At 43.9% G+C, this 18881-nt stretch overlaps 1 long non-coding RNA gene and 1 pseudogene across 1 annotated transcript; both read right to left on the bottom strand.

Annotated features, from left to right (window-relative positions):
- Positions 1-582: 582 nt before the first annotated feature.
- LOC114460391 (uncharacterized) lies at positions 583-3304 on the bottom strand. Its single transcript, XR_003673601.1, has 3 exons — positions 2930-3304; positions 714-2276; positions 583-635 (listed from the first exon to the last, which is right to left on the bottom strand). It is a non-coding gene; the product is annotated as an uncharacterized LOC114460391 (long non-coding RNA).
- Positions 3305-16777: 13473 nt separating this feature from the next.
- On the bottom strand, positions 16778-16900 carry LOC114460420 (uncharacterized; annotated as a pseudogene).
- Between the last annotated feature and the right edge of the window lie 1981 nt (positions 16901-18881).

Raw genomic sequence — 18881 nt, forward strand, 5'->3', positions numbered from 1 at the left:
AAAGTTGAAACCAAAGCAGTCTGTGTAAACACTGCAGTGCTGGTGACGAACATCTGGAACTGTCGGATTCTCCTCTGAAGCAAAACTCTGCAATCAAACAAGACAATTCACAGTCATTAGTATCAAAATCATCTTTATTTTTACATTAAACACGTATTCAGATTCTTTCTGTGTAAATGAGAGGCTTTACTTACATTGATTGTTTTGGTGAATAGAAGTCTTTCTGTCCTCTGGTAATGTTTCCTCCTCAGGATGCTGTGGATGCTGGTGCTCCTGTCTGACATTTTACAGGTATTAGTATAGCGTAACATCTACCAATTTTTTTTTTTTATTAAACGTGTAGTATTTTTGCTTACATTGTTTTGGTGAATAGAAGTCTCTGTCCTCTGTTGATGTTTCCTCCTCAGGATGCTGTGGATACTGGTGCTCCTGTCCTCCATCTTCATCCTCCTCCTCCATCAGTAGATGCCGTTGTTCCAGTCCAACATTTTACAGGCATTAGTATAAAGTCACCTCTATTTTTACATTAAACATTAGTTCAGTGTCTTTCTGTGCTAATGAGAGGCTTTACTTACATTAATTGTTTTGCTTTCTGCTGATGTTTCCTCCTCAAGCAGCTGTGGATGCTGGTGCTCCTGTTTAACATTTTACAAGCATTATTACAAAGTCAAGTTTATTTTTACAGTAAAGGTGTGTTCAGTATTTTTACTTACATTGTTGTGGTTGATAAAGAAGTCTTCTTTAGCCTCTGTCCTCTGTTGATGTCTCCTCCTGTCCTCACTTGCTGGGATTAAAAAGGTTATCTCTAATTTTTAACTCTAACCTAACTCAACCTAATATATTATGCATGTTTTCATAACAGTGACAGGACAACCACTCCAACTGTGGCCTGTCATAAAGAAACAAAAAATAAAATCCTTACCATTAAAAAAGTCCCGGTACCAGTCGTTGCCTGGGACATCAGTCGTCTCGCAAGACGCAAAGGCCAATTTACCTGAAACAAGGAAGCCGGGTACAAACGGGGAACTCTGCTCATAGATGGAGAGGAGCAGGAAAAGGAAAAGTACAGATGACTCTAAGATGAGTCAGAGCTGTCGTCCCGTCTCGGCCTCTTCGTCCCAAGCTCACAGTGACTGTCAGAGTCGGACGATGCAGGTTCCTCAGAACCGTCTACGTACCTCTTCCTGGAGACACTGCGTCCAAGTGGTGACTCCTGGGAATACTCACCTTCAGAGTCACTGGAGGCTGAGCAAGCAGACTCCTCAGGGGTCTCCCAGCCAGGGGTCACCTCGTCGAAGTAGAACGCAGTCCACTCAGGAAGCTCCTCCTCAGGGGCGTCTGTGTCTTCTGGTTCTTCAAGGTCTTCTGGTTCTTCAAGGTCTTCTGGTTCTTCAAGGTCTTCTGCTGCTTCTGGAGTCAAGTACCAGGTCGGGAGCAAACCCAGAAGTTCGGCCCAGCCTGGGACCAAACCCGGAGGTTCTGCCCAGTCTGGGACCGAACCCGGAGGTTCAGGCAAACCTGGGACCAAACCCGGAGGTCCTGCCCAGCTCTGGACCCAGCCTTGCGTTCCAGCGCTGTCAGGGAAAAAACCTATAACTAAAAAGTAATTTAATGAATAAAGAAATAGGTTAGTATACAGTGATTTAAAAATATATATAATTTCATCACATTACAAATATCAAATCTTTAGATTAAACATTACCAACATTATTCAAATGAATCACAGAAAAATTCAAACACAAACAATGCAAACTACATTTCACCCAGTCTAACTGAACATCACTGGCTGCTAAAAATAAACAAAAACACACAAAAAACATTCAATTTTCTAATATTTATAAAGTATGAAATAAAATACACATTTCTAATCAAATCTACCTCAGATCAGGACTTAAATATTTTTTTACTTTTTCACTAAATACACCTCTGCAGCCCAAACGCTCACTTCAGAGTAAAATTATCACTAAATCTATCAGCATTTCTTAATGCAGGAACTTCTAGTGCACAGCCCACAGGATGGATCAGGTGGAAACATATCTTTATGGATATGTGTCAGGGCTTGTGTGATAGTAATGCAAAGATATTACCTTCCTCACAAGCTGTATTGGGATCCCTCAGTCGAGTGTCCTCGTTTGATTCAGACGGTCTCAATGACTGGCATGTCTTAGCCTCCTTTGTTGGTTTCAGTATACACTGCTGCCTGTCGTGTGGAACACTTGTGTCCAGAATGCACAGGACAGGCAACAGTGGATCCAACCCAGGTCTCTTAACGGAAGCTGAAAAACATTAAACTTTCAAATGATTTTCAGATTCAGAATCAGAATCTGAAAAACTTTAATCATCCCAGTAGAGCAATTAAAAAGTCAAAGAGCGGCAAATAAAGAAAAGAAATTAAGAGAATAATAATAATAATAATAATAATAATTATAATAATAATAATACACACCCACGCAGAACAACATGGATGTGAGGTAAACTCAACAACAAATGAATGATAAAGTGAGAAACAAATGAAAAACAACACCATTAATAAATGATAAACAACACTAGCAGCAATAATATTAATACACACCAAGAATTACAGACTACATTTTTCACATTTGTCAGGCATAGTTTTCACATGTTCATACCATCATGTCTTTGTGCTGTACATATTGTAAATAAACCTGTACATGTTATAACCTTGCACACAATCCATGTGTATACATAAATGTTGTAACTATACAATCCATTTGACATACAGTACATGTATGTTATTACCTCACAAACAAGCAATCTGTACAAGCATGTTTATTACCATATACAAAACCCATCCATTCAATGTCCACCAAAAAGCTGAATGTGATACAGAAAAAATAAACAGACTGTAGAAAAAGCAAAAAAAAAAAAAAAAAAAAAAAAAAAAAGTAGAAGAAGAAAATAAACTCACCTGCTGAATGAGACGCTGCTTTAAACTCCATCTTCTTTTCTCTATAGGCTTTTCTATAGGCTACTTGCAGTCACTTACTTAACCCTTGTGTGGTGTTCGGGTCTGTGGGACCCGTTTTCAGTTTTTATTAAAATAAAAAAAATATCTTTTGTAAGTTTTTAGATTATTATTCATTTTCAAATAAAACACCATCACGCAAATTCGTACAACTTTATTTTAAACTTTTATGTCCTCGAATATAAATGTAACTTAATAGGAAATAAAGTATACAAATGTAATCATCAAATAGTTAATTCATTATAAAAGGGAAAAACAAATACTACATTTATAATTGTTTAGATTACTATTCATTTTCAAATTAAAACACCATCACACAATCTCAATAAATTGCAATCTATAAGTGGACGTCCTCAAACATAAATTTAGATTAAAAAATACAGTTAACATTTTTTATAAAATGATAATTAAAAAAATATTATTTTTATAATTTTTCAAGATATTACTATTATAAAAATTAAATCATTAGAAAATTAATTGTTAAATTGAAATAAAAATCCAATTTTTGTAATTTTAATATTACTATTGTTTTTCAAATGGTCTTTTTTTCATTTCCTGTTTTTCAGACATGTACTTTTGCAGTCCTTCTGTATATTTTTGCCTTCATTTTGTGTACGTCATAGTGATTTTGTATGTTTTGGAGTTGTTTTGTGTAAATATTTTCTGGATCATTTTGTGCCCTTACTGTTGGGGGTGCACAAAGTCAGTCCGTGGGCCACCAGTTGCCCATGTCTGCTATAATGGGTGACGTGTAAATATATTTTGTGCATGCGTGCGTTGAAAATAACACTGATAAAAAAAAATTTTGGAGTAAAGTGGTGATGGCTCCCCCTTTGGAAGTTTGAATTCGAAGCGAGCAAAACTTACAGCACCTGGTCTGGGCTACACCCCATTTGGCCGTTGCCTCGGACCGGACACCCCCGATAACCGCGCCGCCCAGAAGACCAAGTTTGGCTGGATGAGGTACCCTCAGGCTGCACAGGTGACAGAGGACAGCCGGCTGCTCTAACTCCTCATTAAGATGCTGAGGAACCGCCCGCCCTCCAGCCGCCTTGCCTCTCCCAGCAAGGTGGCCGCCTCCATCAAGGCACAATATAAAAGGATTGTGGATCGCGTGAGAGACGATCCCATCCTCTGCGGCCTCTCCATCCCACTGCCCAACATCAACAATAAGTCCATCTCCAGCTTCTTCTCTCGGGAGGAGAAGGCTGCCAACTACAGAGCTACGGTGCAGCCCAAAGCCAAGCCCCACCGCACCGTGCTGTCTGACCAACCGCTGCCCGACGCTCTTGCGTTGCCGTCCTCGCTGCCACCACCAGACCGACAGCAAATGCAGTTCGAGCAGCCTCGCCACACGGCCGGGAAAAGGCGCGGAGAGAAGCGGAGGTGAGCAATCGGGCTGTTTTCACTTTTTCACTTGTGTGTGGTGTTAAAGAAATTATCCTCTCTGTGGCCACGTGCTGACGTGGTGACGTATCGTGGTGACGTATCGATCATTTCCTGTTTACGCTCGACCGCTGCTTGCAGCGCTCTACTACTGTGTTCTGCTAACTCTAATCAAACTTGTTGTCATTGATATTTTAGCCTTGAAAACACTTGTTTTAATTTTTACCGTACAGTTAAACGTACGAAGGTTAAGTAAAAAGCAATCTCGCCTCTTATAGGCAGTACAATCTCCTTTAAACTTCCTTTTGTCCTTAGCTTAGCTTAGCTTAGCTTAAATTTAGCACCTATGGCTTCTCTCTCCTCCCCTCCGCTCTCCTGCCCGGTGTGTCAGATGTTTAGTTACTCCTCGTCCTCCTTTAGGGACAATGGTAGTTGCATAAAGTTGTAACGATTCACCTGTCTTTTCCAAGGCAATAAAGCTACAACACACTTTCAGGTCACGGACGGATCGGTCTACCAGCAGGGATGAAAGCCGACACACACATTAACACATAAAATAGCTTTGGCTTATAGGTATTAGCCTTGTATTTCGGGCAGTTCAAAGCACATCCCACCCCAACGCTCGAGCGTAAACCCATGTACAACCAAAAACCAAACACAAAACTACGCTCTATGGCGCGAGAAAACTAGAGTTTATCAGTCCATCAAAAGTCCATGCACGCTGACGTCCAAAACCCCGATGCCTTGCTCCCACCGCAGGCTCGGTCCTACGGGGTAAAATGAACACACTGGTATCAACAGGTAGCTGGCTACGGGGCCATAGGCAGCCCAGTTACTCACAAACACCAAGCAGCTGCCCTCCCGTGCATCCGAAGTCGAACCAGATGATCCCAGCAGCTCCGCGAAGTCTTGTCCTACCCGTCAATGGATGATCGAGGAAACCCAACGGTACAATCCACAAAGAGGTATGCTCCACGGTATTGCAGCTCTGAGCAGTGTGTCGTTGGCGTGTGACGTCACAACACTAAGCGCCTGGCGCCCGCGACCTGATCACCTCATATAGGCGTGACAGCTCCCATTCACAATTACAGCTCCATTAATAAAACAGTACTACGAAAGAAAATGACCAAAATTAAATGATTTTATATCCACTGTGACCAGGTTCTGCACAATAAATGACATTTAAAAAAGGGTTGGCTCATCCCTGCTGGGTGACACACACGTAGGGACCTATGCGGTCCTTACATTCCCCCCCCCCCAGCCAGCGGCTTATCAGGACCGAAGAAGGGCTTCATGTCGACTACGTTAATAGTGTCCACCTTCCCCTGATCTGTCATCCAGCGAACTTGGTAGTTCACAGGGCCTAATTTCTTCTCTACTCTAGCAGGCCCTTTCCATCGAGGCGCAAGTTTAGCAGAGAACTTAACGGAAGCTTTGGACAGCGGGTGCGACCTAACCCAGACCAGACTACCAACGGCAAAGTGTACATCCCTGCGTCGTGCATTGTAGTACCTGGCTTGTCTATTTTTGGACACGCCCACATGTTTTTCGACCTCCTCCCGCAACTGTGTGTGTGTTTGAAGGGTGAGATATGCAGATGTGTATGGCGCTGGAGCTCTGTGCACTAGTCTCTCGAGTGGCCCCTTCAGCTCTCTTCCCAGGGTCAGCCTGGCAGGCGTGGCCCCCGTGGTTTCATGCACAGCGGTATTGAGGGCCAAACGGAACTCAGGTAGCCACTTGTCCCAGTCCTGGTGATGGTTTCCAACATAGGAGGCCATCATAGTTTTCAGGGTGCGATTGACTCTTTCTGTCATGTTGGTTTGGGGGTGGTATGCTGTGGTGAGTTTTTGTGTCACGCCCCATGTTTCACACACTTGGGCCATCAACTGACTCGTAAACTGGGGTCCCCGATCCGACACCATGAACTTGGGAATTCCCCAGCGCGTGAAAATCTCATTCTTGAGGATCTTGCAGACCTTGGGTGTCTTTGCATCTTTCATGGCAAACACTTCAACCCATCTGCTGTAGTAGTCCACCACTACCATCAGTATGGAGTTTCGATCTTTGCTGAGGGGGAATGGTCCCATGAAGTCCACCCCAATCATCTCGCCTGGGTCTTTCACCTCCGACGATTGGAGGAGTCCAGCTGGTTTCTCATTGGGGCTTTTGTACTGCTGGCATGTACTGCAGATGCGAACGTAATTCCAGACATCCCTTCGGACCGTGGGCCACCAAGCCACCTGAAGAACCTTCAACAGCGTTTTCATCCTACCAAGATGTCCTCCGAAGGGACTGTCATGGAAATACGCCAGGAATTGGGGCACCAGCGCCGCAGGCACTACTAGCTGGTAGTTGTAACCCCCATGTTTGGATGGTACCCCCCTATACCACACACCCTGCTGGAGTTGGCAATGAATACGGCCCGGACTGGGTTGGTCTGTAGAGGGACCGAGCTCTTGACAGGTGGGGTCCAACTTTTGAGCATCAGCTATTTCTTGGAGTGATCTTGGTAGGTCAGCCCAGTAGGTCTTGGGAACGGCTAAGAGGACTTGCCCTTCAGAACCTTGGGGTGCACGTGACAAGGCGTCAGGTACGATATTACAGCAACCCTTTTTGTAGTGCACCCGAAAGGAAAATGCCTGGAGGCGCAGGGTCCATCGTGTCAATCGCGACGATGTTTTAGGGCAGTTGAACGCCCAGGCCAGGGCGCTGTGGTCGGTGTACACATCAAAAATGGTCCCTTCGAGGAAATGTTTCCACTTCTCTACAGCCCACACCACAGCTAGGCATTCCTTTTCAGCTGTGGAATAGCGCACTTCAGCACCTTGGAGAGCTCTTGAGGCATAAGCTATGGGTCGCTCCTCCCCATCAATACTTTGCATTAGCACAGCTCCCAGCCCCTCATCGCTTGCGTCGCAGTGAACCTGGAAACTGTGGTGAAGTCGTGGCTGTGCGAGGACTGGAGGTGATTGCAATAGGAATTTGAGATGGTTGAAGGCAGCATGGCAGGCCGAGGACCACTCCCAAGGTATGTCTTTCTTTTTTAGATGGTTCAGGGGAGCGGCGATGTCTGCCAGCCTGGGGATAAACTTGTGATACCAGCCGACCATCCCAAGGAACCTCTGGAGGCTTTTCAGGTCGGTTGGAGGGGGATAGTCTGTAATGGCTGAGACCTTCGCTGGATCGACCTCTACTCCTTTGCCCGACACCAGATGTCCCAGGAAAGTGAGCTGGCTTTGGAGCAGGTGACACTTTTTTACATTCAGCGTCAGGTTTGCGTGGTGAAGCTTGGCGAACACAGCTTCGAGATCGTGCAGGTGTTGTTCTTGGGTCTTTGAGAACACAATTATGTCGTCGATGTATACAAAACAGATCTTTCCCCTGAGGTCACCCAAAACGATCTCCATCAGACGCTGGAACGTGGCCCCAGCATTGCGTAGACCGAATGGCATGACCTTGAACTGGAACAGGCCAAGGTGAGTGGTCATTGCAGTCTTTAGTTTACTCTCTTCATCCATAGCCACCTGCCAGTATCCGCTCTGGAGATCCAAAGAGCTGAAATGCTGGGCGCCTTGCAGGGATTCTAAGATCTCGTGTATTAGGGGCATAGGATAGGCATCATGCTGTGTCTTGGCATTTAGGGCTCTATAGTCCACACAGAACCGTGGGGTACCATCCTTCCTCGGTGTGATGACCACAGGAGAAGCCCAGGGGGAGGTAGATGGTTCGATTACATTGTTCTCAAGCATCTTCTGAATCTGCTCCTCAATGACATTTCGTTTCTCTGGGGACACCCTATAAGCCCTCCGTCGCACTGGCATCTCATCTGCTGATACTATTTTGTGCTTTATCACCTCGGTGGTCCCAGTGGTCACAGTCCAAACAGTTGGCCACTTCTGCAGCAGCGGCCGCACCGCCTCGGGCTGGGAATCTAGGAGGGGGATGACAGATTGGTCGCCCTTGGGAGTTGTCACAGCCACATAGAAGTGCACCGAAGGGGCTTGGTGATCCCACTGAAGATTCAATCTTGACTTCGGGAGAAATGTGTATTCCCTCCCTCCTGGCATGGTGTACCTCCTGAGGTGTGGTCTCAGGGTGATCTGAGACATGGTCATGAAGTCGAGACCGAGCAGCAAAGGCATACACAGGTGGCCATCAGCTAGAACATGGACTGTGAGCGTACCGTGGAACTCATTCAGGGTGAGGAGCAGGGTAGCCTTTCCACTAGGTTTGTTCTCCTGTCCATCAGCCATAACGAACCTTGGGATTTCACTCGGGGCTAGGATCTCGCCTTCCTTTCTCACAGCCTTCCATAAGGTGTGGCTCATCAGGGAGTAGGTACATCCTGAATCTAGGACTGCGTCGCCCTTGGACCCACGAATACTGATTGGCACTACCAATAGGGACTGCTCGCCCACAGCCGTGGCAAGGTCCGCCCCAGCATTCCGACCTGGACCATGGTCCGATTTTTTCCCCGCTTTTTTAGGGGGGTGGGTCTGTTGAACGCGGCTCCAGTAGTCTCTAGTGTTACTCCAGTCCTTTTCAATGAGCGAGCCCACCTTGACCAGCTGCTCCACCGTGGTCACTGTTCCTCGTAACCCGCTAGCCAGCCTTGGATTGCATGCACTGAGGATACGATTCACAATATCTCCCTCCAACATGTCTGGTCTCCACTTCAAGCAGAGGGCCCGATGATCATATGCAAAGTCTCTCAGACATTGGTTTGGGGCCTGGACGTTTGCTCGGAGCTGTTCCTCGATTTCTGACTGATAGTCCGAGGGCAGGAAAGCTTCGAGAAAGGACTTCTTGAATTGTTTCCAACTGTTTATGGTGTTGCGAGCAGCTACCCACCAACTCCGTGCCGGACCCTTTAAAACAGCATTGAGAGTACCCATCAGCTCCGCATCACACAAAGGCCGAAGGGCCAAGAAGTTTTCACACTGCTCGATAAAGTCCATGATATCCGCAGAGCTCCTGGATTCACCAAACTGGGGAAATTCCATCCGGATGGGCGGTAAAGCAGGAGTTGTTGGGGGTATGGAGAAAGTAGCGTCACTAGGTGTCTGGCGTCTGAAGGACGTAGGGGCGACAGGTGTGGAGTAACTGGCGGGTTTCCACGTCAACCGACTTTTGGCGAGGGTTTGTTTCAGCTCTTCGCTCCACTTTTCATCCCTGCGCCGTAGGCAGGCTGTGACCACTTCGTCAAAATGTTGCATCTTAGCGTCCACGTACTCTTTTAACTCACTCCCTAACCTCTCCATACCCGCTCTCAGGCCATCTTCTCTGCTGAGGGTACTGTCCACCGCCTCTTTAAGCCGGACCTCCAGATTGTCCACCGTCTGCTGTAGGGCCTGGAGCTGCTCCCTTACAGCCTCTTGGCCTCTGAGCCTTCATCATTCTCTTCCTCAGCTGTGACTGTATTTTGCTCTTGTTCATTGGACTCATTTAAATACATAGTTTCGAGTTGGCTAATGAGCTCTGGTACCCCGTCTTTGGCTTGCCTAACGGTGATATGGCGGTACGGGTCGGTGTTGGCGTCTACTACCCTTTCCCCTTCAGTCTCTTCGGGGTCCACCAACCCCCTTTCTGGTGGCAGATCTTCCATTATTCAATCCAAATGCGCCAGGAGACTGTAGATGTGAATAGGGAACGTGTAGAGGCTAGGTTTGCTTATAAGAATGGGTTTTGAGTTTGGTTCCCAATTTATTTCATTGTTGTAATTTTAATTTTTTTTTTCCCTTTTTTATTCTTATTATTTTTATTTAGTTATTTATTTTTTGGTTACTATTATTATTATTATTATTATTTTATGTTAATTAATTTTTTTTTTTTTTTTTTTTTTTTTTTTTTTTTTAAGAGAGTGAGTGAGTTTTGCAGCGGTTCGGGCTTATAATTGTGCGCGGGCGTACGTGAACCGAAACCCTATGCGCATGCGTGCGTAAAACAACCGGCCTGGACACTAACCCCAGCAACTCTATCCGCTAAATACAATGCCGTGGACTTGTTCTGTAGGGAGTTACGCCATATTTATGCGCTACGAACGTCAGTCCGTTTATAGCAAAGTACGAATAAAAGCGCTGAAATGAATGAGAACCTGATCCGCGGTCCCCGTACGGGCCACCACTCTGTAACGATTCACCTGTCTTTTCCAAGGCAATAAAGCTACAACACACTTTCAGGTCACGGACGGATCGGTCTACCAGCAGGGATGAAAGCCGACACACACATTAACACATAAAATAGCTTTGGCTTATAGGTATTAGCCTTGTATTTCGGGCAGTTCAAAGCACATCCCACCCCAACGCTCGAGCGTAAACCCATGTACAACCAAAAACCAAACACAAAACTACGCTCTATGGCGCGAGAAAACTAGAGTTTATCAGTCCATCAAAAGTCCATGCACGCTGACGTCCAAAACCCCGATGCCTTGCTCCCACCGCAGGCTCGGTCCTACGGGGTAAAATGAACACACTGGTATCAACAGGTAGCTGGCTACGGGGCCATAGGCAGCCCAGTTACTCACAAACACCAAGCAGCTGCCCTCCCGTGCATCCGAAGTCGAACCAGATGATCCCAGCAGCTCCGCGAAGTCTTGTCCTACCCGTCAATGGATGATCGAGGAAACCCAACGGTACAATCCACAAAGAGGTATGCTCCACGGTATTGCAGCTCTGAGCAGTGTGTCGTTGGCGTGTGACGTCACAACACTAAGCGCCTGGCGCCCGCGACCTGATCACCTCATATAGGCGTGACAGCTCCCATTCACAATTACAGCTCCATTAATAAAACAGTACTACGAAAGAAAATGACCAAAATTAAATGATTTTATATCCACTGTGACCAGGTTCTGCACAATAAATGACATTTAAAAAAGGGTTGGCTCATCCCTGCTGGGTGACACACACGTAGGGACCTATGCGGTCCTTACAAAGTGTAGCGTACTGTTAGATATGGAGGCGAGGATCAACAATCTGGAGAAGCGGTTCCGCACCCCTGATACCAAAACCGAAGCTAGCAAGCAGGACCTAGCCGGTGCGGACCGTGATAGCTCTAGCTTAGCCTCCCCCCCGGCCAGCAATGAGTGGGTTACTGTCCGTGGTAAGCATAGTCGAAGGTCAAAAAGCCGCTCGGGACACCACCATGTTCACGTCTCAAACAGGTTCTCCCCCCTCCGTGAGGACAACACACTCACCGGGGAACAAACTCTGATAATTGGCGACTCCATAGTGAGAAACGTGAAGCTAGCGAAGTCAGCGGGCATTGTGAGGTGCATCCCAGGGGCCAGAGCGGGCGACATAGAATCAAATCTAAAGTTGCTGGCAAAGAGTAATCGTAAGTTTGATAGGATAGTCCTCCATGTCGGCACTAATGACTCCCGACGTCGCCAGTCGGAAGCAACCAAAGTGAACATTGAATCAGTTTGTGCTTATGCTAAAACAATGTCGGACTCCGTAATTTTCTCTGGTCCTTTACCAAATCTGACCACTGATGACATGTATAGCCGCATGTCATAATTTAACCGCTGGCTATCGAGGTGGTGTCCAGAAAACGAGGTGGGCTTCATTGATAATTGGAGATCCTTCTGGGGAAAACCGAACCTGATAGGAAGAGATGGAATCCATCCTACTTTGGAGGGAGCATCTCTACTATCAGAAAACATGGCACATTTATGACATCTCATGAATGAGACCATGTTACAGAGGGGGAGTCCTCCACGCCCCTCTGCGCTTGCCTTAGGACAGTTTCCCTCCCATTGCTATCAGGATAGCTGTGTTCATCGCCATGACAACTGTTGTGATGGTGATGAATATTATTTTATGGAGACGGTGTCTGTCCCCCGACCCATATTTCACAATGATTTTAACATAAAATCAAATAAAAGAGCTATCAATTATAAAAATCTGAAAAAAATTAAAATCTCAAATCTAGAAACACCAAAACATAAAACCATTAGATGTGCTCTATTAAATATTAGATCACTGAGATCCAAATCTCTACTAGTAAATGACCTTATCTCAGAAAATAACTTTGATTTATTCTGTTTAACTGAAACATGGCTGTATCAAGATGAATATGTTAGTTTAAATGAAGCCACTCCTCCCAGTCATTTAAATACTCATATGCCACGAGACATAGGCCGTGGAGGTGGTGTAGCAGCTATTTATCATTCCTCTCTCCTAATCTATCCTAAACCAAAGGCCAATTACACTTCCTTTGAAAGCCTGGTTCTAAATTTATCTCATATCGAATCAAAAACCTGCCAGCCAGTCTTATTTGCGATAATTTACCGTCCTCCAGGCCCTTATTCTGAATTTCTATCAGAATTCTCTGAGTTTATATCAAACTTAGTCCTCAGTTCTGATAAAATACTGATAGTAGGAGATTTTAATATCCATGTGGACAAAGATAGTGATAGCCTGAGCTCAGCCTTTATGTCCCTAATAGACTCAGTTGGCTTTTTTCAAACTATTAATGAAGCTACTCATCGTTTAAATCATACTCTTGATCTTGTTCTAACATATGGCCTTGATATTAATGAACTAAAAGTCTACCCTGAAAATCCTCTGCTATCAGATCACTTTTTAATATCTTTTAACATTATCCTAGAGGATCTCGCACTGTGCAATAAAATAGTTACAAGTAGAAATCTATCCAACAGTGCTGTGGCTAAATTTAAAGAGGCCATTCCTGCTGCCTTAAACTCAGTGCACCATCCAATAAATAACTATGATATTAATTATAACCCCTCTCAACTGGATCTGCTTGTCGATAGCTAAGCTAGTCTACTAAAATCCACCTTGGACTCAATTGCCCCATTGAGGGAAAAAACTATTAAACGTCAGAGGAAAGCTCCGTGGTTTAGCTCTGAAACTCACACACTCAAACAAACAACCCGTAAATTAGAGAGAATGTGGCGCTCCAATAAAACAGAGGAGTCACGAATACTCTGGCAAGAAAGCCATAGTAAATACATGACAGCCTTACGACATAGTCGATCTACATACTACTCCTCACTAATTGAAGAAAATAAAAATAATCCGAGGTACCTTTTCAGCACTGTAGCCAGGCTAACACAAAGTCAGAGCTCTATTGAGCCCATGATTCCTCTAGCCCTCAGCTGTGAGGACTTTATGACATTTTTTAACGATAAAATTCACAAGATTAGAGATAAAATTAGCCACTCCCTGCCTTCACCTGGGCCTGCTGTACCATTAAATGTAAATAGGCCTAACCTAAACTGTTTCACACATATAGGACTTCAGGAACTTAACTCTATTATTTCATCCTCCAAACCATCGACCTGCCTTTCAGATCCGATCCCAACTAAGCTGTTTAAAGAAGTTATTCCCCTAGTCTGCCCATCTTTGTTGGAGACAATAAATATATCCCTATCAATAGGCTACGTGCCACAGTCCTTTAAAGTAGCTGTAATCAAACCCCTTCTCAAAAAACCTACTCTTGATTCCAGCACTTTAGCAAACTACAGGCCTATATCTAATCTTCCTTTTATTTCAAAGATTCTTGAGAAAGTTGTGGCAGCTCAGCTCTGTGAATTTCTTCAAAACAACAGCCTGTTCGAGGACTTCCAGTCAGGCTTTAGAGCTCAACACAGCACAGAGACTGCTTTAGTTAAAGTAACTAATGATCTACTCTGGGCTTCAGATGAAGGACGACTCTCAGTGCTGGTTTTATTAGATCTTAGTGCAGCTTTTGACACTATAGATCACTATATTCTACTAGAGAGATTAGAGAAATTACTTGGAATCACAGGGACTGCCCTAAACTGGTTTAAGTCCTACCTATCTGATAGGTACCAGTTTGTACACGTGAATAATAAGTCTTCTGTGTACACTAAAGTAAGCTACGGGGTTCCTCAGGGCTCTGTGCTAGGTCCAATCCTCTTCTGTATCTATATGATCCCCCTTGGTAATGTTATCAGAAAATACTCTGTTAACTTCCACTGCTATGCTGATGATACCCAACTGTATGTATCAATGAAGCCAGGTGAGACAAATCAGCTATCTAAACTTGAGGCCTGTCTAAAGGACATTAGGTCCTGGATGGACCAAAATTTTCTTCTTCTCAACTCAGACAAGACTGAGGTCATTGTACTGGGCCCGCGACACCTTAGAGAAACCTATGCTAGCCTAACTGCCCTAGATGGCATTACTCTGGCACAAAGCACAACTGTTAGAAACCTTGGGGTTCTATTTGATCAGGACTTATCCTTCAACTCTCACATAAAACAAACTTCAAGAACTGCCTTCTTTCATCTCCATAACATTGCTAAAATCAGATCTATCCTGTCTCAGGGCGACGCCGAAAAACTAGTCCATGCTTTTGTTACCTCTAGACTGGATTATTGTAATTCTCTTTTAGCAGGCTGCCCGAGCAAGTCGCTTAAGACACTTCAGCTGGTTCAAAATGCTGCAGCACGTGTACTGACTAAAACTAGGAGAAGAGATCACATTACTCCTGTATTAGCCTCTCTGCATTGGCTTCCCATAAAATATACAATAGAATTCAAGATTCTTCTTCTCACTTATAAAGCCCTAAATGGACAGGCACCAGCCTATCTCAAGGAGCTTGTAGTGCCATACAATCCCCCCAGAACACTACGCTCTCAAAATGCTGGACTACTCGTTGTTCCATTCATCTCTAAAAGTAGTATAGGAGGAAGAGCTTTCAGTTATCAGGCCCCACTTCTCTGGAACCATCTACCAACCACGGTTCGGGGGGCAGACACCCTCTCTACCTTTAAGGTTAGGCTCAAAACATTCCTCTTTGATAAAGCTTTTAGTTAGGAACCAGCTCATAGCTCATAATTAAGATGCAATAGGCATAGACTGCCGGGGGGGGGGGGTCTGGCATGCTCGGTTGGAGAGAGGTTGGAGAGGGCGTTAAGAGAGAGGTCATTTAGGTTAGAGAGGGACCGGAGAGGGTCCCATTCCTCTTTCAAACACTCCCTCAATGTCTGCTTCTTCCCTTGTGTGTTTGCTCCTGTACTCCTTCTGGCTTTTGTCTTGCAGGTCCGTGGGATCCTCAGTGTGGAGTTACAGAGACTCAGCGGCTCTGTCTCCACCCTTTTCTCTGCACACACCCAACACAGCATAACGTGGATGGCTGTTCATCATAGGAATGGGATCCACACAAGGTTCCTGCTGCTTAACAGAAGGTTTTCCTTGCCGCCATGATGAATTCATGTTGGGTGTGGGATACATATGTATGTGTATATACGTATATATGCATATGTGTGTATCCATAAAATGAAGAGTCCGTCCTTAAGACTGCTCTACTGTAAAGTGCCTTGAGATACCATTGGTTATGATTTGGCGCTATACAAATAAAGATTGATTGATTGATTGATTGATTAAAGGGCTAATCCTGATAAATGAATCCTCATGGTCTGTTTTCTACATCTGCAGGTTGGACTTTGAGGAGCCGGACCCAGAGGCGGGACCTTCAAATCGGCCCATCCAAGCCCAGCCTGCTGCCGCCGCCGCCCCCTACATCCTACCTGCAGTCCGGGCAGCTCCCATACTGCTGGTGGTCCCAGCACAGCCGCGCGCTCCATCAATCCAGTTTGCCGGGCCTTCCTGCAGGCAGGTATTCATCCCCGTTCTGCCCCCCCCTGCTCTCATCCCCAAGCCCATCGTCCCCAAAAAGTCGGCGAGGCCCTGCGGGGCATGCCAAGTTCCTCAGTGTGGTGGCCGGAGGAAACGCTACACGCCCTCCAAGGACAAAGCGGCTGGAAGCAGCCAAAAAATTTACACTTTTTGTCCTGCCACAGGGAAGTCAACCACCTCTGGCTTTGAAGGCGTGGTGTACACCAGCTTTGAACACTTTAAAAGTGTGGTGGACGAGGAGCTGGAGAGGAGGAGAAGCCATTAACACTGACTGTTGACACACCTGTTGCTTCTCCCTCTGTACATTATCCATCTGTATATATTATTGAATATTTGTTACATTGTAATCATACTGTATATATGTTTTTATAATAGCTATGTCAATTATATTTCATTTAGATTTTGATAAACATTTGTATTATATATTTTTTTGGGCAACTTTATAGATGAAAGCCATACTGGCATTTCTGTATGATAGCACATGTATATATTATTGCTTTTGTTTTATATTGATTATATTTGTAAAGTTAGAATTATTTTTTGTTACTTGTGAATTGTGTCATATTTTATATTAATAAAAGTTGTGTTGTTATTTAAAAGTGTGTCTTCTCTGTAAAAACAATGAAACAATGAATAGTTAACAGTGTTGGCCTAAAGGAAAAAGGAGTTATAATCAGTCAAATTAGATTTACAATGATTATTGCTGTTCCTCAACCTGACCAGCAGGAGGCAGCAGACCTCAAAGATCAGATCCAGGTTTTTTTGGATCGAGAATAGGGAATTGGGGGGGTCGTGAGCCATTACCAGGCGGTCTCCCATCCAAGTACTAACCAGGCCCGACCCTGCTTAGCTTCCGAGATCAGACGAGATCGGGCGTTTTCAGGGTGGTATGGCCGTAAGCGAGAGAAGCAGCCGCTAAAGGCCTACTTCTAGCTCCGTTTAACCCACAGCTGTGCTGTGTGTCTGTGGTACGGTTCACATTGATCCTTTGCAGATGCTGCCTTGCTCCCTCACACAAAGTGCGCCTGCGCTCACAATTTCTGCTGCTTCCTCCACCTTCCCTCTGCACTGATCAAACTGTACGCCTGTGTTTTTCAACCTTGGGGCCGTGTACCCACGCGTGGTGCCCTGGAATGTCTAGTAATTGAAAAAATAAAAAATAAATAAACATTTAAAAAATGCTGGATAAAAACATTTTTGTTTATTTTTTTTGTCATTTTTAAGATACTATTTTTTTTTTAAATTTAAACACCATCACACATTCTCAAACAACTGTATTCTATATGTTCACTGCCTCAAATATAACTGTAGTTAAAAAACAAAAAGTGGCGCAAAAATAAAATCAATAAATAATTAATTATTAACTAAAAATAAAAATACTATATTTGTATTTTTTTAGATTATAATTCTTTTTCAAATTAAAACACAATTTCAAAAAACTTTATTCAATACGTTCACTTCCTCAAACAAATGTAGTTCAAAAATACAGTAGAAAACATAGATAATTAAATAGTTAATTAATAGAATACATAATAATCAAAAAATATTTTTAGTAAGTTTTTAGATTCATATTGATTTTCAAATTAAAACACCATCACACAATCTCAATGAATTGCAATCTATAAGTGCACGTCCTCAAACATAAATTTAGATTAAAAAATACAGTTAACATTTTTTATAATAAAATGATAATTAAAAAAATATTATTTTTATAATTTTTCAAGATATTACTATTATAAAAATTAAATCATTAGAAAATGAATTGTTAAATTGAAATAAAAATCCAATTTTTGTAATTTTAATATTACTATTGTTTTTCAAATGGTCTTTTTTTCATTTCCTGTTTTTCAGACATGTACTTTTGCACTCCTGTATATTTTTGCCTTCATTTTGTGTACGTCATAGTGATTTTGTATGTTTTGGAGTTGTTTTGTGTAAATATTTTCTGGATCAGTTTGTGCCCTTACTGTTGGGGGTGCACAAAGTCAGTCCGTGGGCCACCAGTTGCCCATGTCTGCTATAATGGGTGACGTGTAAATATATTTTGTGCATGCGTGCGTTGAAAATAACGCTGATAAAAATTTTTTTTGGAGTAATGTGGTGATGGCGCCCCCCTGTGGAGGTTTGAATTCGAAGCGAGCAAAACTTAGAGCACCAAATTGTGCAACATAAAATCCTAATCTATGTTCAATTGCCTTTGAATCAATATATCACAAAACTATTTCCCCATAAATTTGGAAATTTACAGAAATAGAGGTGGGCCCCTGGGATCCATTTAAAAAAAGAAAAAAGGGCTCTGAGCGTCTCATCAGAAGAAGAAGAACAAAGTGAGTGGCGTTTTGAGTCCGGCCTAATAAAAATCAGTCTTTCGGTCAGTTTTGTAACCAGTGGATGGCGGTAATGCACCTGAGTGCAAACTGCCAATAAATCCCAAAAAGAAGAAGAAACTTCAATTCACACGTCATATCCTGACTGTTAACTTGTTATACAACAACACAAAACAAGGGGGGAAGCCAAGATAGCGTTCGGTGCGCATCGTTTCGCCTGAGCTCCGGAATGTTTTGGGCACTGATGCTGTATACTCAATAGAAGATACGACAAACTTAAACAGGAAAGTATTTCTATAATGCCATACAAGAATGTGACAAAGACAACTAATTACAAAATGCATGTGATGAATCAACACCTCCTGGAGCAAGATTAAAACAATTGAAGAAACTGAACAGTACAGTTGACATTGGAACCTGAAGCTTTTGAACCTCCCAGAATCCCTCAATGAAACCACTGAAGATGTGAGAAAAGAAGTTTTTAGTACCTAAAAGCCAACAGGGACCGGACACCAGGCCAGAAGGACCCGGAACAGAAGCAGCAGAGAGAGCAGC

Source organism: Gouania willdenowi, unplaced genomic scaffold (genome assembly GCF_900634775.1).
Source record: "Gouania willdenowi unplaced genomic scaffold, fGouWil2.1 scaffold_434_arrow_ctg1, whole genome shotgun sequence".
NCBI classification, from domain to species: Eukaryota; Metazoa; Chordata; class Actinopteri; order Blenniiformes; family Gobiesocidae; genus Gouania; species Gouania willdenowi.